The following is a 27,009-nucleotide window of genomic DNA, read 5'->3' as shown; positions in this document are numbered from 1 at the left end:
GGGAACCATAAACCAGAAGAAAAAGCAAAGCACCAACATATAAAATAGGTAGGGTACTTGTTTATTTAGGTACGGAGCAGGTATTTTATTAAAAGCAAACACAAACTAAATAAAAAGCTAAACATAAATTAAATAGACTGTGACCCTATAAGCCATGTATGCCCTATATGTACCTGCAAAGGGGAAAATATGCAGTCAAAAAAGCATATATATATATATATATATATATATATATATGCAGGTTTTGGTGTCCTCGGGTGTCTTCCCGTGTAAAAGTTGGGGTGTCTAGGCGACGTTTCGACGAGGTCTCACTCGTCATCTTCAGGCTGGTGCTTTCGGCTTCTTGTTACTGGAACAGAGCAGGATCTCAGTGTTTGAGTTCCTATAAATACTGTTGAGGAGGTGTGGTGTATAGCCTCCAATGTTCTGGGCAGAGAGGAGGTTCCCAGGCTGGTGTGCCTTTTCTTCTTTTGTTCCTTAATTACTTGAGGGATATCTTGAGTGATATATATATATGCTCCTCAAAGGGATTTAATAATAAGCAAGGATTGTCTCCTCTTCCTTTGCTTCTGAAGACTCTGTAATATCCAAATGATTTCTAATTAGCAAGCCTATATATTTAGAATAAATTTCAGACATTGCTGTCTTAAGCCCTGCTCCTAGGGCCCGAGGGACTCTGCTAAAATCTCTTACATGTAATAGATTTTCTTTCTAATCTTCCTTTATTCCCCTCCCCCATAGCTCTGGAATCTGACACAGTCGTGTTTTAATTGGGAAAAATGCCTACGAACCTTCTCTCGCCTTCCTGAGAAAGGCACAAGGGTTGGGGGAGGCTGGAATATCCGGGGATAAACAAAGGAGCTACCTTTATGTGAAAGAAGACTGAATAGCATTGAAATAATGAAAAGTTGTGCTTACAGGGAAGAGGAGCTATTTCCCAAAATATATCAATCTGATATTCAGAGCACTTGAGAGTCTATCCAGGTTACCTATTTCCTGAGGCCTTACCAAATAATACGGATTTAACAGATATGCTTTTTTTTATATGTATTTCTCACTTCAGCCTCCTTTCCATTCCCCATAAACGGGCAAACCAAATCAAATCTGCCAGATTAGTATGTGCATTAGGAATTGGCTGGAATATGTCATATGGACCATTGAAGGAAATAAAGATACAGTACATTGGATGTGCTGTCTTTATGCATTGTATTCCCTCCCCCTCTATCACCTAGGTAAATCTGCAGCCTCTTTGAAGCTTCTTCCTTGAACTGCTCCATATTTGCTGATCATCCTTTCTCTGTCAGCATTTTTCAAACGTCACAATCCAGTGGTGTATAAATTGTATCAAATAAATAAACTACAGCTGATATGAATTTGCCTCCCAAACAAACCATCCTTTGCTCATTTTGGATAACAAATATTACCTAGCTACAGACTTATCCTATTTCCATCTTTGACCCCCAGTAATATTAGATTTTAGTGTTTGACATGGCAGTTGATATTTCAACAAGCAGCAGAATTAGATTTTGTCTGTAGTGAACAGTGATATGCAATGGGATATCACAGTAATTTTTCAAACTTTCTACCTTCAAGGAAAACGTTTCGCAATGGCATCTTCCAATGACACCTGTGCATCTTCCACAGAGTCCCATTTCTTCTTGAGGGACCATAATAGATTCTAGTTTTGGGTCCTGTTAGTACATATCAAACCTCACTGGGTTTCTGAACCAACTTGGAAAATGCCTGGCAGCTGTGTTCTCCCCAAGCGACCCTCGGGATGATTCATCACTCTTCTTTCCCGATGCACTTCTGTGACATATATCCAAAGATATATGCACACAATACGATAGCAGAGTCCAAACAGAAGCTAGGCATTTGAGGTGTGGAATTTAAGCGACATATTTGCCAAGTTTGACCCAGAACATACCCAACACTACCTGTGACTGGATATTGAAGAGGAAAGGCATTAAGTGATGGACAAATTATCTGTGAACCCTTCTTATTGAGGAATCTCCAATACGCTTTTAAAGAATTCAGGATTCCCCAGAAAATAGTCTGAGCATCACTAGTGTATCATATCTGGAATGTAACACTACTTAACACTAGATAGTGTTTTATAATTGCAAGGTGTTAGCATTTTTATCGTAGATTCCTTACAGGGTAGAGATGGATGGATGGAACAGTCTATATCCAGTCCATGTCAGTTTCACTTAAATCCATTCTGTCCTATTTCTCCATTAATCTGGGGTGTACTTAAAAAAACAAACAAACCTGCATGAAAATCTACATTGAAATGCATACTTTATAACACAAGATGAATTTAATTCCATACTTCATATCAGGGAACACATTTCTAAACTGAATTTTATCATTTCAGAAGCATTTAAAAGCTTTTTTTTTTTTTTTTTTTAGCTGAGGACAGCATCACAAAATTCAGAAAGAGCAAAATCCAATAGAGAATAATGTTCCAATATGAACATTGGCCTGGGAAGTGTGGATCATGTGAGCTTCCCTCAGAATTCATAGAAATACCATTCCTCCAGCATCCCTGGTTCAAGCAGTTTCCCATTCTGACTGAGCTGCAACTTGGCTTTCTTTCAAAGCTATGCAGACTGACCCACATTGAGCCATCATCTAGAAACTTCCCATGAAAGATACCATCTGGTTTGGTAACCAACCCTTGTATCCTAGTGGATGGAGGGTGGGGGAGACTTTTAGACATTCAACACATAGTTTTTGGCTTCTGGACTTCACCCGGTGCTTGAGGGGTATTTTGCTCTCCTTTCTAGTATAGCAAAGGTCTTGTGTCTAGTTCCTCACTCATTATTTGGAGTGTTAATAACTAGTTAGATTATACAGTGCATATTTCTGTGGTGCGTATCACTGTGGCAGCTAGATGCTTTAATTACAGAGATTAAAGTACTAAACAAGGACGAAAAGAGAGAACAGCTATAATTACTAAATCTGTACATCTGTGGAAAACGCTTCATGCACTGCCTCAAGAGGGGTGTCGTGTAAGTGCCTAATTTTTTTTGTTTGTTTGTTTCTGTGGTAGCAGAGTAAATGGAAGCATGTAGTTGTCTCATGTTGCCCATGTTACAGGCTCCAGTGACATGGTGGTTTTAGACTCCTGGTTTAGATATCTGAATCCCCACCTACGAGGTATGAAGTGGTGGGTGGAGTGGTGGGAAACATTTTGAAGGGGAAAGAGTAAAAGAGTGCAAAGGTGAAACTCGTGTCCTTCAGGTGCTTTTCTGCAAACAGGGCTGCAGAATTGGAAGTCCCACTGGAAGAGAGAACAGCTGAGAGAAGTGGTTTGGGGCTACCTAGGCAGAAACAGGTAGAGGATTCAAAAACTCCTCCTATGGAGCGACACTTTCCTTTTATGCTTTATACCTGTTTGGCATGCCCCACAACAACACACTGGTTGTGCTGTGTTCTGCTGAGTTAGATTTAGATACCATACATCTCAGAGAACAGTGTCCTCTAAAAGTTTTTTCAATTGCATGGATAGGTCTGCGTGGAAGGTGCTCAGTTTGGCTCTTGGCATCTCAAATCCAGGGCCTTGTAAGACCCCTGTCTAAAACCCCGGAGAACCAGTCAGCTTAAACAATTCTGGGCAATGTTCTTACTTAATATAAGGCAGCATCCTATGACTCCTAAAGTTTGTGTGATAGATGCATTTTGGTGCCCAGCTTTTGCATTATTTTTGATGAGAAAAGGGCAAGAGAGTGAAACACATGCCCTTGCTGGCCCAGCAGTTTCCATTAGATCAGACGGATGAATCATCTTTCTGGAAATTAATTCCTTCCTTTAAATTAGTCACATCTCTGGCAGAAGACAGTGTGCCACAGACGGATGTGACCCACCTACTCTTTCTTCCAAGGCAGCAGGCCACCACTCCTTACTCACCTATCCAATAAATGGCCAATGATGTTGGTAGTAGGTAGAACATCTCTGCCTTTGCAAAATTCATTTTTCAGTGGCCCTTATATATTGAATATATTCTAGCAAAAAGAGTCAAAATAAACCTGTGGAGTCCTAGCAAAGACTATAAACACTTATATTGGAGTAAGACCTATTGAACTCAGTGACTCTTATTTCTGAGTAGGCGTGCATTGGATTGCATTGTAATTCATTATCAGTCTGCAACCTTGCAGTTAAAACTTTTTTTTTTTTTGAAGACTTATTATTTTCATAGCACTTTAAATACATTCATTCCATTGAAATCAGAGCAAAAGCTCCTGGTGATTTTAATAGAACTGGATTACACTCACCTACTTTTCTATCATCCATGTGTGGTTCTGTCTTTATTATTTCCATTCTCCATATGAAGATGCAAGTCTGAAAGAGAGTCCATTGCCCCAAAAGGCCACCCTGTGAGCTTCTGACGAAACTGGAACTCAAATGCTCCTCGTTGTTCCTGAGTCTAGACCAACCCTCTAGCCATTGAGGCAACTTGCTTTCAAGCTATGGATCTGAGTCTTTTTTCCCAGGCATCTGCAATTTGTGACAACTGTGAGGACTCTTTCTCACATTACAGAATGAAACACAGTGAGTTGCCTGTGGCACTCCAGTTTGAGCAACAAGAAGAAAGACTCCTCTCGCACAATAACATCACTGGGATGTATTGCCTTAGAGTTGGACTCTTTCATCTATAATGCAGAGGAATAAGCTTTCTGTTTGTAATATTTGTAGTTTACAAATTCAAAACATTGGATTTTCTTCAGATAGATTAGAAAAAACCATGACCCAAGTAAGCACATCACAGGAAAAAGCAAGCAAATTCCCCCCCAAAAAGCAGAATAAAATAAGGCATTCAATTATTAAGAAATGGGTATAAATAAAAACGTTCTTTTCTCTACTTCACAGTCACCGATATGATCTAAATTAAGACTTATATCTCATTTGACTTTTCCCCAGGAAAGAAAAATGCTGACAGAGTAGAAGTTTGAAGAGTTCCCCGAGGTTAAGAGTGCTCCACATTTAATTTGTAGCATTGAGGCAAGAAGAAGAGAAGGTGTGAGATAGCTCCTTCCCTTTTTCATCTCTTCAGGCATGGGGCCTTGTCCATACAATCAGTTTATAATTCATAAGAAAGACACCTTTTGCATGCCTGTCCACATAGCTTTCTTCTAGCTTCTTCTGAACGTCCCCATTATTTTGTATCTGGTGCACTGATACTGGGAAAATATGACTCATTTAAGATAATGTATTCAGTTTGATCTGGTTCCTATATTGCCAGCTGTGTCATGGGAGTCACTGAGGCATGGCAGTTCTCCCAGTCACACTTTGAAGAAAGCCAACCATGTGAGTGGGGCTCACAATGCGATTTCGACAGTCCCCATTTTTCTTTCCTAAAGGGCGGGATGACGAATCCACCAGAGAAGCAGGTCCCTTTGGGCAAATGCAGAGCTTCTCAGAGTTGAAGCAGGATATTTCTGAAGCATCCTAAAATGAAGCAAGGTATTCCAAAACAATTTGGGGGCACATTGGACAATGATAATAATAATAATTTATTATTTGTACCCTGCCCATCTGGCTGGGTTTCCCCAGCCACTCTGGGCGGCTTCCAACAAAGACCAAAAATACACTAAAATGTCACACATTAAAAACTTCCCTGAACAGGGCTGCCTTCAGATGTCTTCTGAATGTCAGGTAGTTGTTTATCTCTTTGACATCTGATGGGAGGGCGTTCCACAGGGCGGGTGCCACTACTGAGAAGGCCCTCTTCCTGGTTCCCTGTAGCTTTGCTTCTCGCAATGAGGGAACTGCCAGAAGGCCCTCAGCACTGGACCTTAGTGTCTGGGCAGAACGAAGGGTATGTAGACGCTCCTTCAGGTATACTGGGACGAGGCCATTTAGGGCTTTAAAGGTCAACACCAACACTTTGAATTGTGCTCGGAAACGTACTGGGAGCCAATGTAGGTCTTTCAAGACCAGTGTTATGTGGTCTTGGCGGCCGCCCCCAGTCGCCAGTCTAGCTGCCGCATTCTGGATTAGTTGTAGTTTCTGGGTCACCTTCAAAGGTAGCCCCACAAAGAGCGCATTGCAGTAGTCCAAGCAGGAGATAACTAGAGCATTCACCACTCTGGCGAGACAGTCTGCGGGCAGGTAAGGTCTCACCACCACCTGGTGGTGCTGGTAGACAGCTGCCCTGGACACAGAATTGACCTGCACCTCCATGGACAGCTGTCAGTCCAAAATGACTCCCAGGCTGTGCACCTGGTCCTTCAGGGGCACAGTTACCCCATTCAGGACCAGGGAGTCCTGCACACCAGCCCACTCCCTGTCCCCCAAGAACAGTATTTCTGTCTTGTCAGGATTCAACCTCAATCTATTTTTATTCATCTTAACTTGCTATCCCCCTGCCCACATCCTTATCAGATTACTTTGATAAGGCAGGCCAGCCTGCCTATGAAGTGGACTGAGGCAGTCGCCTCAGGAAGCAGAATCCCACCACCACTGCCTCTGGAGAAGCAGCAGCAGAGGCAGGTTCCAGTGAGATCTCACCAAAATCTCACCAGATCTCACCTGAAGCTGCTGCTGTTGTCACTTCACAGGCACCACCATGTGACCAGTTATGTGAGGTTTGGGCAGCGGGGCAGCACCTTCCCATTTTGCCTCAGGTGGCAAAACAGGACACACCATCCCTAAGATAACTTCCATAATGCAAGACCATTCCATAATAAGATTGTTGCCCACAAAAGTACTGGGTGTGTGTGAAATGAATCACTTTTAATTCTGCCCTCCATAAGCCATTTTAAAGGTGTCTAGCACAAAAGCTCCCTTCCGAAATGGACAGGTTTCTTACATAGGAGCCCAACATAAAAACAAAAGTTTTAGGAAATTCTTTAAAAATAAATAAGTAAGGGGATTAGTACAAAAGCTCCAAGACCTATGTTCTGTAATTTGGCAAGCTTTATCAACTCGGGAGAGACTGCTTCTACAGGTATATTTTTAGGACCAGCCTTATTTTTGTGATTGTAAGTTGTTTTAAACTGTATTTAATATTGTGCTTTAATGTTGCAACCCAAGCAAGCAATGTTGCAAGCAAGCAAGCAAGCAAACAATGATATCTTTAGTGAGTATCTATGAGGTAGGACAGAATTTTTAAAGCTTCATGGCTCAAAGTATTGTTAAAAGCTATATTAATGCAATGCAATCATAGATATATACACAACCATTTCAGCATCCATTCTCGTGCTTTATAACCCATTTAACGGCTCTTACAAGAAAACAAACAAGCTTTTGTTCCCCCCCACTTGGCATTATGGGGTGAAAGCAGATTGGTAGGAAAGGTGAAGCAGGGGGAGAGCATGCAATGGCTCTTTGGAAATCAAGTGCAGATTTGAGTTTACATCCCAAACATTTATTTCCCCATTTGTTCGTGAGATATGCCATATATGAGCAGCTTAGCAGTGGTGGGCTTTTGCCTCTCAAATTTTAGTCATGCCCTGCGTGACGCTAAAAGCCAGTATACCCCTGCCTCTCTCACTCGGTTCTACAGCATTGTTGTGGCACCCCCTACAGTGCAGTGCAGCCACACCAGTTGTGGCACTTTAAAACTGCCTCTGAGCTTAGCAGGAAATATTTGACATTAGACATAAAACTGTTATCTATAGACCTGTTCTGGATACCTCCCTTTTCCCCAGATAAACAAAGTCTGATTACGAAGGCTACTTTTGAGTGCTACAACTCATCTCTGGAGCTAAGACTTCATCTCAGTTCCACCTGTTCAGTCAACATAGAGAAGAAGCAGGATTAAGCTGGCTCCATCTCCATATATTAGGCTGGTTATCATAACAGGCTCAGTGCATGCACCAGACCTGCACTTGCAGTCAGAAACTCAGGTTCAGCATATAGATCATACACATGTAGAGTTTTCCTTCATAAGAGGGAAGGCTGTCTGAAGCGGGGCAGAAAATGGTGCCTTTTCTCCACTTCCACCAGTCATGGTGCCTAGTAACAAAGGCCTGCCAGATATTTTTGCATGTGAAATAATACAATCTTCAAACACCTTTTCCCTTCTCTGAAAGTAAAGATAAAATATCTAGCTATGTGCTGTCCTTTCATGATCCCCAGTACTGGATGCCTAAGGGAGAGGAAGCTTTCCTACAAACAGGCTCAGCTGTGGTAGTATGGGTGAAAATCAGGATCGGAAAAGGTGTCTCGTTTCACCAGGCTCCCCTTAACACCCTGCAGCAGCAGCAAACCTATTTTCCCAATTGAGTGCATAGAGTTTCTTGCATGTTTTCTGAGAATTTGAATTGTGGGACAAGAATATCAGCAGAAAGCAGCAGGAAGAAATGTACAGACTGTCTATCGTATCAGATTTCAAGAAAGCAGAAAGAAATGTCACGGGGAGCTTTTCGTGGAATATTTAATTAACAGCAACAGCTACAGAAATGAAAAACAACATCCAGGCAATTACAGTGTTCAATAAAGCAGCTCTCAAAGGATGAAGCAGCAGTGGATTAGTGACTGGCATTTAAATATGTTATCAACCAGTTAGGGGAGACTGGAGTAGATTCACTTCCCGGAGGACTAGGCTAGTGCAATATATTATCGCTATATTATTGTGGATTTTTTTACCCAGGGCAGTAAATTGAATTATATATAGGAGAAAGTGATGCCAGTTCAGGTCTCAACTTAAGGTCTCAGCTACGCAATCTGTTCTTCTGGACAGTATATTACACCATGTTCTTGATATACCTTGGGATTCAGTCAGCCATTCATTTTGCTGGAAATCAAAGGCAATATATGTTTTGGTTGAGTGAGAGAGAAGCTGGAAAATTGTATTATTTATAAAGGTGGAGAAATATGCTAATCTTTGGACACTTAAATAGAACAGAATAAAGCATTCATGTGCTCTTACCTCAAGGGCCAAGTACAACTGGCGACGGTTGTGCCTTCATGTCAACTGGAAGAGAAAAACGTTGGATAGAATTTCCATAGGTAGTGATCTTTTCCCCAGTAAAATAGGCTTTTTAAAAAGCATATTAACTGGACTAAATCATGCATTCACTACAATAAGTTGACATGCGGTTTCTTAAGGCATTAGTTTTTGAAGCCATGAATAACACTGCTTTTGGTTTGTTATTTTAAACACATCAAACAAAAGGTTTCCTGAGCCACCTTGTTCCCTGCTTCTCCAGGCTATCACCATGCAGGCTCCTTGCAGCAGAAACAGCCCTGTGCATTTGGAGCATTGGTGTAGCACAGCGGTGAAGACTGCAGCTCTCCACACCAGAGGTGGGAAACCTCAGGCCCAGGGGGGACCTTCTCTGAGTGTTGTTATTCTTGGCTTGGAGCCTAACTCAACTTTCTGCAAATAGAAGGGAACCCTCCAGTCATGGAGAATCTCACCAGTCCAAGGCGCCTTTTTGCAATGGTTGCTTGTTGTCTCTGCCCAGCACACAAATCATCAGCCATGCTTTCTTGTAGTCATAGCATATGGACTTCTGAGACCAAAAGCAACAGATATGATCACAGCCAGTCTATGGCTCCAAACAGTAGCCCCTTTGTTTTCTTTGAATCACTTCTCTTATGCTGGCAGCTAAGACAGTCCCTTTTAGAAGTAATTTAAAATGCTGCTTCTTTAGTGCTGCTTGAAATTATATCTTGAAGGGCAATTCCATTCTACGGTGTCACACCCATACAACAGACCTTCGTAGCTGAATATCTGGCAAAAGAGGAGAATACTCACAGGCCAACAAATAGTCCTGTGACCTGTCTTTCCTTCCTTTTGAGGATTTCAGAGCCTTAAAATGGCCCTACTTTGCCACCTCCTCAAAATATGATGTTGCTGCCAAGGAACCTCTGGCTTCTTCCACGTGTCACAGTTGTACTATATAGCAGGTTAGTTTTTGTTTCATAAAGGGATTTACCGTTAAAATAAATGAATAAAAACACCACAGGGTTGTTGCTTTTTTTGAGGGAATCTCACTGATTTTTCATAGCACGCAAGACTATTTGTCTCAAATTGCTCATTCAGTAGAGGGTCTCAGGGTCATGAGTTGAAGCCCCACATTTAGCAAAATATTCTTGCACTGCAGGGGGCTGGCCTAGATAACCCTTGTGGTCCCTTCCAATTCTGTGACTGAAAAGCATAAGGCAAGATGGGTGTGTGAAGTTGTTGTGTAAATCTGAAAGGTAGTCAATAGTGTTGGTAGCATGTGGGGGAAGGAGTAGAAGGTGAGAACAGGACCTATATGCAGGTGACTGTCATACACGATAGACAGCAGTATATATCACTATCCATACACATCCACTGAATGTAAAAAAAAAAATAAAAATCAGAAAGAAGGATAAATGAATGTGGAAAATCAACTAATGGTTGTTGTCAGCATCAGCATTCATTAACATAACTTTATCATTTAGGACATTCATCAGATTGTGTATGACTCTCAGCATTTTTCATGGCTGTTGGTAATTTCTGCATTTTGGGCATTTCACTGTAACGTTTAAGTATGACTCCTGTGTGACAGCATTCTGAATAGCACTTTTCCTTGGATGAGTACCATCCAATGAGGGTTTTAAAAGTGGGCTAGAAATGTTACTGCTGGAATGAATTCCTGGCCGAGAAGGAAGAAATTGTGTTTTTGCATCTCCATACCTATTTCACAAACTGCTGAGACATTTTGAAAGCTTGCATACACCCTCACAGCAACATCTAATAATTTCAGCCCAGAGCTAGTATAGAGGCATTAGGGACAGTGAGAAACCTATAGAAAACTGCCTCAGTGAAGCAGTTTTTAAAGAGTCCTCCTACCCACAGAGCTCTCTTCACATAGGACCCTGAGGTAAATTTGTCAAAGTAGGTCTCTATCACTGTGAAAAATTATAAACATGCTTCCTGCAAACCAAGAAGAAAAAGAAAATCAGAAGCAAAATTGGTTTGAGCTCATCCACTTTCCCGCCTTGCTACTGCTTCATGGAAATAAAAAGAGCAAAATAGAAAGAAGGGGTACTCCATCAGAAAATGGCATTTATTGTTGCAAAGTATCTGGAAAATGGAAAACACCACAACCACCCAATGTTAATGCTCTGTGTTAATAATATAAAATACATCATGTTCACTACATGCAGCAATAATACCAAGCCCATTTAAATAAATTATAATTATATCTAAGAGTCTCTCATGGCCCTTAAAATATGATTTCAATAGGACATAATCCATACTATAAAATTCCAGAGCTGGATTGACCATAAGAGCTATTATTGCTGCCATCACAACTGGAATCTCTGTAGCCTCCTAAGTCTCCTGCCAGAGACCATTATGTCCTGTGGAGAGAACAGGTGGAACCAGGGGAACCATCTCTGAGACATCATCTTAAGGCCACATGCCAAATGAGAGATATGCAGTGCCATTCTATAGACGAGTAAGCCAAATACAGTTCAGTGGGACTTATTTCCAGGTGAGTGTTCATAGCATTGAAACTCCAGTAACCTACTTTTGGTTCTGTGGTATTCAAACAGGGCTGAGACTAATTGATTATGAAAAGAGACTGTGTGGAAATAAGTACAATTACTCACCAGTGGTTCATGTCCCAACCATAATGAATAGCGAGGCATACCACACAGTGCACATACCAACATTTTACACAACTACAGCTGCTGCTGAAGTATATTTTGAATTATGGTTTGTAGGCCAATTGTGATTGTCAAAACAATCACTACTCTCTGGCTTTTAGGTCAGTGAAGGACAGGCTGCTGCAGGGGGAAGTGAACATAAGATGAAGCCAGGTGGTGAAGAGTCTTCTACAGTACATAACTATGAGCAGAGTGAGGCTCAAACCGTGGTCATTGGTATATAAGATGTGTTGTGTTACACAAGCATGCCTATGCATTTCTTTCATCTCTGAAATGTAGGGTATATCTTGGGACTTTGCTTGCATAGACGGCAGCCCACCAAGCCATCATCTCTCTCTTCTAAGCATGCCCACAATTCTCCTCTTAAAGGTAAAGGGACCCCTGACCATTAGGTCCAGTCGTGGCAGACTCTGGGGTTGCGGTGCTCATCTCGCTTTATTGGCCGAGGGAGCCGGCGTACAGCTTCCAGGTCATGTGGCCACCATGACTAAGCCGCTTCTGGAGAACCAGAGCAGCGCACGGAAACACCGTTTACCTTCCCGCCGGAGCAGTACCTATTTATCTACTTACACTTTGACATGCATTCGAACTGCTAGGTTGGCAGGAGCAGGGACTGAGCAACGGGAGTTCACCCCGTCACGGGGATTCGAACTGTCAACCTTCTGATCGGGAAGTCCTAGGCTCTGTGGTTTAACCCACAGTTCCACCCCCCCTCCCAATTCTCCTCTTAACCCAGAGTAAATGTTTTCCTGTGATCAGGTGCTAATGGCTGAGATTAGCTGGTTCAGCAGCATCTACAAAGGGATGCTTGCAGTTCCACTTGAGCCCCACAAGCATGGCACTTTCATCACTTTCGACTGAGAGCAATCACAGCCTATTGTTACACTTACACACACACACACACACACACACACACACGTGATAATCTTTTTCATTTTCACCTAATGACAGAAATAGATTATTAATTGCAGAAACTTAAAGCAATTAAAGCCATCCAAATTGTGGAATCCACACTTGCTATGTAATTGAAAGGAAAAACCATACTCATTATCGGATGGCGTTCTGGGGTGGGTGGAATAAAATGACTATTAAAACATACAAGATGTTTCTGAATTGAAGGGTTATTATCATATTATTCATACATAAGAAATTTATTATTCAAAGCATTTTACAACTTGCTTTACTTGCATGCTATTTTAGGGGACAGTACGTTTCCTCAATAAGTGCATGTGACCAGACTATGTGGTTGCTTGCTTTTACTCCGAGTTTACACACAGGGAACTGATGTTGTAGAGGATAGAGCCTTGACTCTCCCAGATTCTGCATACTTGGGTCTCCCAGATTCTGCATGATTTCAGTTCTCCTATATTTACTCTCTCCTCAAAGTATGAAATGAATAGATTTATATAAAGCATTCTTAGGAATGGGCATCTCGACAATTAGAAAATCACATGTGGAAGAAAGGTGCATTGAAAATGATGTTTATGGCACTTATCTCCTGGTAGATTAGACTAATGATGAATTTAGGATTGTAAATCATCTGTTTCCATGAGTTCTCTGCTTTACAGACTGTAGAAGGATGGTCCTCTATTTTGAAGGAGTCTCCTGTATGAAGGGGTGTCCAGTCAACACCCAGTTTAAAGATAAAGAACCATAAGAATGGAGAGCAACGAAGCAAGCTACCCTTATGCAGCACAATCGTCTCAGAGTTCAATGAAATTATTTTCCAGTAACTGTGTTCAGGATTGCCACAGAAGTAGGTTAAGTTGATAGAAACTAAGGATGAGGGAGAGACACACCTACGTAAGTGTTAAAATACATGTGGGTTTGCCACATACTCTGCCACTGACAGCCTCAAATTGGGCACCTAAGAGAAGTAGTCATACATGCATACTGATTTGTGTGTGTTGAGCTCCACCAAGTGATGGGGGAATCCTGAGCCCAGTAGGACACCATCCCTCACATGAAGGAGCCCTATTTACAAAGCGCATCCTCTAACATACTATATAGCATTTACAGGGGGGCAGCACTACTCAGTGCACCCCCTTGCTACATTCTTTTGACACATGAAGGCATTTGAGTGAACCCTTCTGTAGTGCCTCACTTTAGTGCCTCCATGAGAGTCATGACATAAGGTCTCTTTGGTTTGGGTGTAACATTGTCCCCACCACACCACACCATCTAGTGTACAGAGTAGAGTACAAGATGGATGCAGACAGTCACATGAAACCATTGTATGTGTACATAGAATCACAGAACTGTAGAGTTGGAAGGAACCACTAGGGTCATCTCGCAGAGTTTGGATTTGATATCCCGCTTTATCACTACCCGAAGGAGTCTCAAAGCGGCTAACAATCTCCTTTCCCTTCCTCCCCCACAACAAACACTCTGTGAGGTGAGTGGGGCTGAGAGACTTCAGAGAAGTGTGACTAGCCCAAGGTCACCCAGCAGCTGCATGTGGAGGAGCAGGGAAGCAAACCTGGTTCATCAGATTACAAGTCTACCAGTCTTAACCACTACACCGCACTGGCACACACGCCACACTGGCTCTAGTCCAACCCCTTGCAGTGCAGGAATCTTTTGCCCGACGTGGGATTTGAACCCGTGACCCTCAGATTAAGTGTCTCATGCTGTATCTACTGAGCATGCGCACACAATTGTCATCACTAATTACAGCTTCCCAGTGTTGATGTAAAAAGGTAAAGGTACCCCTGCCCGTACGGGCCAGTCTTGCCAGACTCTAGGGTTGTGAGCTCATCTCACTCTAGAGGCCGGGAGCCAGAGCTGTCCGCAGACACTTCCGGGTCACATGGCCAGCGTGACAAGCTGCATCTGGCGAGCCAGCGCAGCACACGGAACGCCGTTTACCTTCCCGCTAGTAAGCGGTCCCTATTTATCTACTTGCACCCGGGGGTGCTTTCGAACTGCTAGGTTGGCAGGCGCTGGGACCGAGCGACGGGAGCGCACCCCGCCGCGGGGATTCGAACCGCCGACCTTTCGATCGGCAAGTCCTAGGCGCTGAGGCTTTTACCCACAGCGCCACCCGCGTCCCAGTGTTGATGTACATGCAGTGATATATTTGCCCTGGCAATGTTGCACAAGTGTCACCTTTTTCTTCTTCCATGGAAGTTCCCGCTGAAGCAAGTTAGCAATGTGGGAAGCACATTAACTAGAAGTAAAGCTTAATGTCATAAACTTTTTGAATGATCCACACTGTTCTGTGAAAAAATAGCATCTTTAGCCATGAGTGTTTGGGGAGGGGGGGTGGAATCCTGAACCAGCAACAAATTTGTCTTCCTCGTACAGAATTTTTAATGAAAGTCCATCTGTCGGTAGGTCTCCCACTGTGGGTCCCTACCACTGCTGCCACTTGCAGCATGCTACTGTTTAGATTACGGTTACCTATGCTGGGGACCAAATTTGTTTTGCAAACAACATCTGGGATGGTCAGAATGAGAAGTGCAGAGTTCAGCAAAACGCTGACAGAATCCAGAGCACAAACACCTTGCTTCAAACCTCTGCGCTTCAATTACGTGAGCTGGTTCACCTACCGCTTAATTGGCCGCAAGCCATACAAGTAATTATGCCGCTGACATCTCCTGAAATTATATTCTTAATTGTTACATTTATTTGTATCACAATGAAATTAAACCACATCTCGGTTTGGTGGGGCTCTGTTGCTCTCACAGCTACAAGCATTGTGGGGGCATGGCAAGCATCAGTTTTACATTTCATGGAAATGTCGTCTGGCAAGCTAGGGGGAGGAAAAAACAAAGGAAAACTCCCCCAAGACCTCTAGGGAGCAAGAATTGTAAAGATGGCAAAGTAACAGAATATTGTAGTATGGCTCTTATTATTATCATAGCGCACTGCAGATTACTCTGTTTCTCTCCGCTCCCGCCCCCCCCCCCAAACTGGCTGTTATTGTTTGCTACAATTTATAAGAGTTTACCAGGGCAATGCTGAATTGGTTTGCCTGCAAACAGCAATATAATATCTCACTCCAGAGACACAACATATCTCTATTTGTCGTTGCAAATTTACTTCTTTTAAAGAAAACGGGGAGGGGGGGACACACACACATCCTGCTTCCCCCCTCCTGCCTCCATTTCCTCCTTTCTTTTTTTAAAGAAGAGGAATAACATCCTTTCAAGGAAAATGTATGCGGAACCAATTTACAGAGGTTTGGGGGGGGGGAGGAGCTCTAAACACAGTTTGGTCTTTCTGCTCAGAACTGCTCTCTAATTGCTTTGAATTTACTTTATTGCAAGGTTGGGTATTGCTTTGAAGTGATTATGAGGAGAACAAACAGGCCTTTTCTTTATTTGCAGGGAGAATTTAGAGAAGGAAAAGCTCTCTCTATCCACCCCCCCTCCATTTGATATCCTGTTTTAGAAGCTCCAGTTCTAGAAAGTCTCAACAGTTACTAAAAATGTAATGGTAACACATTTACTTCCTTTCTTTAATGGCTGAGTCATTTGTACTGGGGAATCTTCTGCTGGCATTGGAAAGTACTGCTTCAGCTTTTCTCCCCTTAACTGTATCATTTCATTGGATGGAGCAACTGCATTCTTCTGTTTCTTGGCAATCCCTTTGCAACACCCCCCCCCCCACTGCTCCACCTTCCCTGCCCCCCGGGCTTTCCACCTCTGAGTTTTCTTTTGCTCTCATACTATTAAATGTGTGAACACAATATGATTTGGGAAATAAGTAAAATAGCAGTCAGGATTTGCATAAGGAATCTATACCTGATAAAACACAAGCAAAGATGGTTGAAGGAAAGTAATAAATAGGTCATGTAAGATAATGCTACACACAACCAATGTTAGAATGTTGAGCACCTGAAATATTTACATGGTGATATTGTATATTTATGTGAACCCTTTAAGCAGCCTTCACCAGCACAGGCTGGGAATGATGAGGTTGGGGAAGCCTGTCTTAATGGGTCAAAGATGTGTCTAGCTGCCTGGAGCCCTCAGCCCAAGGCCAGTGCTTTTTACCTCCTCTCTGGAACCTTGTGGGCAAATAAATTAATAAAATGAAATGGTGCTAAGCTAACCAGCAGTAAGTTCGGTCCACCTTTCATCTCCATGATAGCACAGCAAACTTTGGATATCAGAACTAAGCAATGGTGTTGTGAGTGCAATTTGACTCCCCATCTCACCAGAAATATATTTAGTGGCACAAAGAGAACCATAGAACAAAAAGAATGAAGGGAAGTTTAAGTGGAGAAAGAGAAGAATCCAACTCAATGCTTCTTGCTACAAGCTACTGGTGAACGTCAGACAGGCATGACAGAGGTGAACTACTTCAGTGATGACGAAATGACGATGAGCTTGGCTGAAAGCTCCTTCAGAGTTTAGGTCCAACTCATATTAAGCTCTCTTGTGGAGGGAAAGCCAGCTCTTACCACAGCACGCACCCCTTTCCCTTTGCCACTAAAATTTACTGAGTCGTAACAGCAGCAATGGAGTCTGAAAACTATAGTGCCATTCATGCAATGTTGCGCTGCCTTGGGGGTGGGCCCTCCTCCCATGGCACATAAGCTTCCTGGAAGAATTGTGCCATGGTTTTCTGAAAGGAAATTTGAGCACATGAGCTCATGAATAGGAGATTTATGCAATTGTGACACCGGTGCCCCAGGCGTGTAGAGCATCTTCATGTGAGCTGCAGCTCACACGCAGGGTTTTCCAACACACAGTTGTTGAAGGAAGGCAACATGAAGGGCTCGAGAATAATGACCCGAATCCCAAGTCAATAGCAGGGCATGCTATTGCCGTAAACACAAGTAATGAGTGAAGAGGGTTTATGTTACAGCAGCATTACAAGCACTAGGACTCCTGGAATGCACCTTTGGACTCTGAATCCTCCTTGCTGCTGTTGCCACAACCAGGTCAATTTCCAGAAAAGGGATGGGAGAGGTGGAAAGGTGCTGAATGTGGGGTGGGCAGTGGCAGTGAAGTGCTTGATAAGGCACTGGGAAGATAAAGAGGCCTGGACTTCTAAATGAGCTCAGAAACAATACCATTTATTTTCTGAGTATTTTTTGGAGTGGGAAGGGGAAAACAATTCCTTTGTGTCTAGTCTGTTGCAAATTGAAATGCAGAGATGAGGTTGGTTTGCCTATCGCAGAAGAATCACCATATGGATCTGGGGGTGTTGTTCATACACTTTGCCCCAGAAAGGGGTTGCATATTCAGACATGAGTGGAATACTTTACTGACCCTTCCAGAACAATAAGAAAAACCATTAGCACTCGAGGCCGCTGGGTACAGAATACACAACTGAAGCAATCTGTTCTGAATGAAATATTAATAATAGTAAATGCATGGCTGTCAGGTTTTTATATTGCACACATCTTTATGTTGAGTCTGAATACTTTGCGGAACACACATTATCTTGTCTAGGCCATTTGTGATGCCTCAAAAACTTTGCATACCACCTATCTATAAAATGCATGCGTAATGTTTCAGCACAAATTAATTTCCTCTGTATGCAAACTAATGTGTGCACATTTCTGCAGAGGTCTGTAGTTCTGAGTCTAAATGCTTCCCCCGTGGTATTCTGCAGCCAAATAATGGGTAAGGTATTTTTTTTAATGTAACAGATGTCAGGCAGCATGGCCCAGAGAGCAGGCTGGGCGGTAGGATGTAAAATATTCTGTTCCAAAGTCTGACAAATACCTGTCCCGTGACACCAAAGATGTCACGTTGCATCTCTCACTTCATTTTTTCTCATTTAACTTCTGCAGTTGTTGTGCAGAAACTTTTAGATTCTGACAAGGGAATGCAAAAAAGAAGTAAGTGATATGTGCTTAATTTGAAATCAGAAGGACCTGAGTATGCCAATTACTTATGATGTCAAAGGGCTTCAGGTTTTATCCAGGTTATGACAGGACAGGGATGAGAGGATAGGAAGGAGCATGTTAAAAAAGACAACATGAAACTATCAATTATGTATGCATGATAACTGGCTGACTTTAGCCCTCCTCAGGTGTGCAAATTCAGGGCCTACAAAATATGTGATGGACATCTTGTGGAGGATGACTGTCTGAAGCAGTGAGCCTTCTGAATTCATGAAGGTTCCCTGCATGTTTTAGAACCCTGGAAAATCAGAGTTATTAAACATGTGACAGAAAGCTCCACACTTTTCCTCCAAAAAATTGGTGGGCTATAAGAACAAGTGGGGTGGGCAGAATATGCTCATTCTGGCAATCCCGCCCATTTTACCTATTAAATTAATCCCAAATGTCCATGCTTCAAGAGGGTTCTTCTGGTATTCATACCTGAATTGGGCTCTTTTTGGTGGAGCATCTGTAGATGTCTGGATTGGCCCACAAATGGGTCCCAAATTACATATCTCATTTTTAGGCCTGAGACAAGAGACAACAATTTAATTCAGACTTCAGGACAGTCCTGGAAGAAAGAATGGGCCTGAGCTGGCTCCCCCCCCCCCATGAGCACCTAGTCTTTGTGACTAAATACAAAAAAAAGTAAGAGCAAAATCTGTTAGATTTCAGAAACAAGGGGAGAAAACATGAATCATAATTTTGTACACCACCTTGGAGGATTGTTTTTTTAAAAAATAATAATGAAGGGCAGTTAAGAAATATTTTATATTTTGGCAGCTGCATCACTACCAAGTGATTAACAGTGAGGGGGTGGTCAGGGCAGTCTGGGCACACTGGCAGAGCCAAACTGGCACTCCCACCCATGCACCTGAGTCATTGAGATGCTGCCAGCATCCCACCCCTTCCATGTCCTAGTACACAGTGATGATGCCACTGCCAGACTAGGTCCACAGTGCCACTCTATGCCTCCAGCTCCTCTTATTGCCGCTGCAATAAAACAGTTCCCAAAACCATCCCGCAGGCAGAAAAGGTTGCATGACTCAGACAACCTACTTGCCAAGGAAACAATTTGCCATCTCCCCCTCACCAAAGTGGTATCTTGTTTCTTTAACACAAAGAAATTCAGCAGTTAGTTTCATCCTGCATCTATTTATTTTAACGGGGTGCACAGCTGAAAAATGCTTAAGACTGCTCTGCAGATATTCCTCCTTACCCTTCCGCCCCCCCCCCCCACAGCACAGACATTACCAGCACTGAAAGAGAGACAACATTTCATGTGGCACAAATTGCTAGCATTTTGTCCCTCCCTCCTTCTTATCCCCAATCAAACATTAAATCTGCATGCAACAATATCAGCCCGTCTTACCTGTGACTTTCACTTCAAACACTTGCTGTCTTCAAAGAGACTAGTTGAAAGGATTTAGTTTTATTAACCACTCTGGCAGCTGCTGCTGTCCTCCCTATTAGCTAATGGAGTTTAATTATTTTTGTGTGTGGAAGATTCTGGTTTAAATACTCCAGTTGTATCTTCCTTGACAAATGGGGCCTGCCAATTTACATGGAACATGTACCCACTTTACCAGCAGTTGTTATCATCATGGAAGCACATTGTCAACTTGTACAGAACCAGATGCTTTCATGCCCAAATGAATTACAGAGGAAGAAAGGCTCCTCCCTCCATATCCTCAATCTCAGCACAGCGAAAAGTCAGAAATCTAAATAGCATCTTGATATATACTAGGGATGGGAAACCTCTGGCATGCAAACCTAATTAGGCCCAACACAGATTCTCAGTTTGACCCGTGAGGCCATTTTCATCAAACCACATCCATCTAACACCCCTAAGTGATTTCAGGTGAGGTGCAGGTAAAGACATGGCTACAAACATACATTCAGGAGCTTAAAGTGCTCTTCTGCACATGGAACTTGCTGACAGGAGTAACCCACCTCGCCACCCAAGCTATAGCGAGAGCTGTGTGTATTGGCTCTGACAATGAGCCCTGTTTGGATTGGCTGCACTATGAAGTTTGCCTTCAAATGGGCTCATTGCTTTGTCCATTTGCAGGTGCAGTTTTAATTCATGTGACTCTCTGTAATCTCTGATTAGTTATTATAATGAACTACTCCCAACTTTTACAGGCAAACTGCCCCACACACCTGCCAAGGTTGGTCTGGGGTGGTGGTGGGAGAAATTCTCGCCCACTGGCTGGATCTCTCCACCCCTATATATGTAAATGGATGAAGTCATTATCTACGTGTGGATCTCTAGTCTCCCAAATGCTGCTATTCATGTACAAGAGGAAAATATCAGCAGGCTTGAGAGGACCTGAGGTTTCCAGGAGCATAAAGAAATCTCTAGAAAAAAACTCTAGAGGGGGTGGGCCCCCCAAAGAGTGCTGTTTATGGGAAATTGTTGGCACTTAATCATACTGGTATATATGCTACAGATGCATGTAACAGATTTGCTGTCTGTTTGCCAAAGCTGAGCATGATTTTTACAGCGATTTATAAGCTAGGCCAATGGAGACATAGAATGCAGAAATCACTTTTTTGATTATAAAGCCCTTTTGATTGCTGATCACTACAAGTTCTTTGCCTTTCTTTTGCAAATCTGATTCTTCTTTTTTAGGGGCTTGGGGAGTGAGAATGAAAACCTTGCTTTCTTCTTCCCATCAGTTTATGTAGAGTGAGCGCTTTTATTCTCTGGATTTTCTTTGCCATTCTCTACCAAAGAAAAATCCCGGCTGCATCATTCCAGTCTCTTGTAGCCTGATAGGCAATTTAAACATATATTAAAAATCATCCTTCCAGGCACATCACTTTGAATGCTATCTGACACCATTCACAACATCTGTGTCACATCAGCTCTGGAGCCCAGGGAAAACCTGACAGTAGGAATCTGTTTTTAAGGCATCTCTGGGATTTCTCCCCCTTGGACAGTCCTTTGGAGTGGTCTCCTTGACAATACCTCATCATTGTTGTTTTAGTCAAAGATTTAAACTGAAATGACACAAAACAGGGTCCTTGTCCATAAGGTGGGGGCTTTGTGCAACTGACAAGGATTGCCAGCAATTAGAGAAAGAAAAGAGGGAGGTGCTTTCTCATTTTCATAAAATACATTTACTGGGCAGGGTGGGAGAATAAAAGCTGGATTTGCCCTTTTTAGTGCTCTGTCAGAAGGGCAAAACCAAAGGTGGATTGCTGGTTTCCTTTTCTCCTTTCTGAGGTTTTTCAGGGGACACAATTTCCCTGCCATTGGGTGGTTGCCAACATTAGTCATATTCAGAGGCCATTGATTTTCATGGTTCATCTTTAAGTGTGACTAATGCTGGATTTCACTTGTTGTTTCTAAAGGGAGAAAAAAAAATATACAGCAGAACCAGGGCTGCCTTACATTCCCACCATTTTGGAAGCAGGGGCTGGGGAGTGATCTGCCCCAGGCATGCCCCCTTCCCCCCTGTTGGTTCACAGTGCTGAAGGTACCCAATATGGCAAGGGCTACAGGGGTTTCTATGGTGACAAGGAAGGGACTTGTGCTCTCTCTCTGCTCCTGGAGAAGGAGATCTGAAGCTTCCTATGTCCCCTGGAGCACTCTCCCAGGGTTCAGAGGATTGTAGAGATCGGACGGACCGCACATGCAAACTATTGGACCTGCAGAGTCGAAACGGACCTCATGTTTCACTGTCCAATTTGTGGATGAAATAGTGAAGTAAATGGAGGAAGGAACTAACTGATAATGGAGGCAATAAGAACTGTTCCTGGCATCTGCCAATTTCCCCTCTGGAAGTCTCTTTAGAGCAACACTACGTGTTATTTCTAGATTACTTCTGTGGTGGGGGGATGCTAAGATAAGCTTTTTGTACCACTCTTTGTGCTACAAAGCTTGTGTAGTAGAAGCAGCAAAAAGAAAGGAGAGTGCTCTCACTCTCATTTTTACCCCAACTCCAAGCCAAAAGTTCTTGTTTGAACTTTCAACTCACCACTGCTAATGAAAGAGGGATACTAGGCCAGTGTCATGGGTGGCTATGACCAGAATCTATGAAAAACCTCAACTCCAGCAGGGCTGCATTGATGAGAGCCCCCTGCTGGAGCTTCTGTAGTGAGGAGGTAGACGGACTGAGGGAGGTGACCCATGTGTCTTGTGTAAATAGAATAGAATAGAATAGAATAGATTCTTTATTGTCATTACACAAGTGCAACATTGCACAAGTGCAACGAAATTGGATGCCATCCCTTAAAAACAACAAAAGCAAAACAACAACAACAACCAAACAAACCACATTCCAGCCACCCCCCTCCCAACAAAAAACCTGGATCCTACTCCCATCAGCCCAATGACCAAGAATGGTAGGAGTTGTACTTCAGCAAAATCTGGAGACTCGTGGGCTTCTCCAACCCTGATGTAAGTGTTAAACAGCCTTGGATATAGGATGGACCTTAGTGGACTAGAACTTCTGTACAATGGGAAGCCCAGTCCTGTTTTGTGAAGCTGTTCCAGAAGATATTATATACACATTTAAAATAGTATAACACCTAAAATTGGGGCACATTGAAAAGTTGACCGATACTACCATCTTTTCCTTTTGGTCCATGGGTGAGTTGCCTCACGGAATTGGACACAGATCATGTGCAGGCCTCTTGTTATTTATATGGAACTAGGCCATTTGGTAAGAGTGAAATCCCTCATCCATCCTCCTACTCAGACTATAAAAATATAAAATTATGTCTTTGGATTTTCCTCCAGAGTGTTTTTTCTTTTTTTGTCCTGTTTCCAAACTTGTCCTAGAAACTCACCCGTGTCTTGCATGTGCATACAGACACTGTTGGTGCTTTAAATAATTAGTAATAATAAGAGAACACTCAAATCTAACTCAAGTTGTCAGGGATTTTAAGATACTAATGAAAGGATTAAATAGGGCTTATTACCCATGAGAATCCTGAAGCACTCTGCAAACTGCTATATTTATACAATAGCTTCACTCCCCAAAGGAACACTACTACCTTTGAGTTGAAAAATGTGGTAACTCTGTAAAAGCTTATTAAGTCAAATGAACAAGATGGAGGGGGATGGCACCATCCTTTTATGTCTTATTCGTTCAGCCATTGTGGCCTATTGGAATTACTGAGTTCTGTACAATATTGTGCCTGCTTAGGGTAGGACATCTGGCCTTGTCTCATTTGGCAGGATTAGACGTGGATTTACATTGCTCTCTGTACCACTTAGAGTTGTTGCCAGGCTCTGTAATTCCTGGGCTTGGAATATAAACTTTGTGATTTATCATGTTTGCCTCAAGTGTCAGGTATACATTACACACACACACACACACACACACACACACACACACACAAATGCACATCATGGGGGGGGGGGGGAGATTCCCTAGTTTAGATTTTACTCCAAGCTGGGGAAGAACTGCACTCTTTCCCAACTGACCTACTGCAAACCCAGTGATCTTTCCACTTGTCTATTTGTTTGCAGCCCCCCCCCTTCCATCTACCTGCCACTTACCTTACTGATTCTGCTGTTTCAATGGCAGAAAGAGGAAGAATCATATATCTCCCAATGCTCAGGATAGTAATAGGGGTGGTGGGGGAGAAATCCCAACTCAAGAACCAAAGCGGAGCCTCTTCAGACAGATGTGGGACTTGTCAGAGATCATGTGTGTTGAGATTCCTGGATTGCAGGGGGTTGGACTAGATGACCCTCAGGCTCCCTTGTAACTCCACAATTCTATTATTCTATTATTCTAGCATCCAAAGCACTCTCAATCAAATGCTTCAGAGATCTGGATGGTTAAATGAATGCTGCAGACAGCACGTCTGCAAAACTGAAACATGCCAGGGTAGGGAAAATGCCAGGGTAGGGAAAAGGGAGAAGGAGAGCTATTCTGTGACTGACAGGTCTCTAGTCTCTAATCGGATGGAATTTGTTTACCAGGAATCTCACTGGGGAAGGGATGTTTCAGCTGAAAAGCTGACAGCACAATCCTATATATGTCTGCTGTGAAGTATGGCTTGCTGTGCTCAATAGGACCCCCAAGTAAATGTGTGCAGGATTGTTGCTTTAGGCTGCAATCCTGTACCTACTTACCTAGGACTAAGTCCTATTGAACTCAATATGGCCTTCCTCTGAATTGCCATGTATTGGGATGCCTTGCAAGGTAGCGGAGTCAGTGGCACGTCAAATAATATATTTGTTTCTAAAGTCTAAACGTTTTCAGTTTGAGAACCAATCCCTAGCAAAGTTTATCTTAAGCTGTAGAAGTTTAACCCAAAATAAAACCCGTAAAGCTGACTGGTCCAGCATTATCAGAACATCAAATACAGTATGTAGAATTTGTCTACTGTGCTAGTAAAGCCTAAAGCACAATTTGTTTTAAAGAGAGGCAACCTGTTGTAATGTCACACTATCCAGCATACCACAATGGGTCTACATGAGAAAAGGACGTTGGCAAACTTAGACATTTTCCTAACAGCATTGGCACCCCCAAAGGGACAAGCAATTATTTAGTTTAAAGCGCATTTTGTTTCTTGGGCAGCTGTTGCAGCAAAGAACATTAGAGTGAACCCTCACTTCAGCTCTGTAACGTGTGTGTAAATGTCAGTGCAGCACTGTTCTGAACATAGTAAATGGTTAATTTTGATTGCCCTGATAAATATGCTATTCATACAAATCTCATAAAACTCTGAAAATTAATATTTTAACCAATGGCCTTGCTTCAGCAAACACAATAATACTGTGCTCTATGTCACCGCAGACCGCTAAAGCAGATGGCAGACGGAAGCTGAGCTGCATAGAGCAGCCTGAAATATTAAATCAAATCAATCTGAAGTTGTGTTTGTGCCTGAGGGAAGCTTTCCATTCAGATGAAGGAGATGGTCTCTCCTAACTGCCTATGCATGGGCCTGGGGTTGGAAGAGATTGCTGAAAGATTCAAATGTTAGTGCTACTATGCTAAAAAGAAAATAGGGTTAAACCTAAATGTGCAGGATTAACCCCAAATTATGTGCATTTCCAAAAAGATATTAGTAAAAGTTGTCATTTTTTTTGCTTCCCCACTGCAAAAAGGAGCAGCGTGGTTGTTCAGTTCATGCCAATGATCCTTTTCTATTTGTTTAACAGTCTTTCACATATGTATCTGTACAAAAAAAACAACAACCCAGTTGTAAGGAATCTGTTTTCCACTGGTGCCCATGGGAGACTGGTAGGACAGAAAGCAAGGAAACCAGCAGTAGGTGGAGTCAGAGAAAATGACAGGCAGAATCAATCAATTTGAGATTTTTCTCCCCATCCTCCTTGGTAAATTCTTCAGGAACAACGCTGAGACTCAGGAGGAGGAACCTATCAGGCAGTGCCACCTCCTGGACTAGTTGCAAGTAAAAAGGCAGACAAGTGAGGGTTGGTTAAGGGCAGGCTGAAGTTGGTGCGGCAGTGTCCCATTTGGACCACCCCCATTATACACCTTTAGGCACCAGGCAAAAATGTTCCTTTTTAACCTTTGGTTGATTTGATTGACATCCTATGCCCCCCCTTTTTTTTGTTTTGTTTTGGAGGGGGATGTTATTGGGTTGTTTTTGTTTTGATTGCATATTTTGTTGTTTTATATTGTGATTTTATTCTGCGAACCACTCTGAGACCTCCGGGTATAGGGCAGTACATAAAATTAATACATCAATAAAACAATAAATCACTGCAGCTGAAATCAGTCAAAACAACAAAGTCATGAAAGGAAATGGAGATGATTTACCCCCTCTGTCCTCTCCCTCCTGGAAATCTGTTCTGGAGGGTTAGAAAAGTGGTGGGCATGGTACAGACAGCTCCATGGAGAAAGGATTGTCTCCTCCTTTCTGTGAGTGGGAGCTACCACTGGAAAAACTATTCTGCTCCCAAATGTCTGAAAAAATAGGTAATTGAAATTTGCCCTTCACAAAACAACAATTACCAGCACCCTTAATGAACTGCAGCTCCCAACATAAGTTTAAAGTGTTTTAACTATGCCTACCCACAATGGTAGGAAGACTTGACAAGATGGCTTTCAGCTCAGCTGTGTACCAAGGGCCTTATGACATACCTCTAGGAATCCACTTGAGTTGAAACCCAAGCTGCAGCTGTCTTGATAGGCACAAAAGCAAAGTTCTGCACTAACATGCCACTGATGATGTTTGACAATGGTACTATTGCAGCAATTCAAAAGTTGGTGCTCAGTGATCCCACCCCATTTTTTTTTTGTTTGAGGAGAGAACTCATGACATCCTTCCCTACAACTGTGCTTGTTATTTTTCCTGCTTAAGCCTTAAAGACTTGTTCTTCTTAACCCCTCAGTGTATCAATCAGGGCTGTCTCCCTCGTGTTCCAGTCCCGTGAGCCTCTCCACTCAGCTCCACCATCAAAGTCCACTTCATTTCTCCTTCTGCTTTGTTTTCTCTCCTCTCGTCTCCTCCTCTTCCCTTTTTCTCTTTGGGGAATGAGGTCTTCAAAACACACCTCCACTCATCTGTTTCCTTAAGCTCGCGCTTTGGGCTCTCATAACTCCCGCTCTGATCAGCAGTACAAAGGGGGGGGG

General features: G+C 42.7%; 1 protein-coding gene across 5 annotated transcripts in view; it reads left to right on the top strand.

Moving 5' to 3' along the window:
• The window catches only part of DAB1 (DAB adaptor protein 1), a 635,724-nt gene that overhangs the window by 176,034 nt on the left and 432,681 nt on the right, over positions 1-27,009 (top strand). The window contains exon 1 of one of the 5 annotated variants that reach the window (XM_083448090.1): positions 16,010-16,029. The exons of the other annotated variants lie outside the window; for them this stretch is intronic. The gene's annotated coding sequence lies outside the window, so the exon portion shown is untranslated. Of the gene's footprint in view, positions 1-16,009; positions 16,030-27,009 lie in introns of those variants that run through there. 5 annotated transcript variants of the gene reach the window in all.

This window comes from Podarcis tiliguerta, assembly GCF_965153285.1.
Source record: "Podarcis tiliguerta genome assembly, chromosome: 6".
Taxonomy (NCBI): domain Eukaryota; kingdom Metazoa; phylum Chordata; class Lepidosauria; order Squamata; family Lacertidae; genus Podarcis; species Podarcis tiliguerta.
The sequence above is the reverse complement of the archived record's forward strand: the minus strand, read 5'-3'. Positions and strand labels throughout refer to the sequence as shown.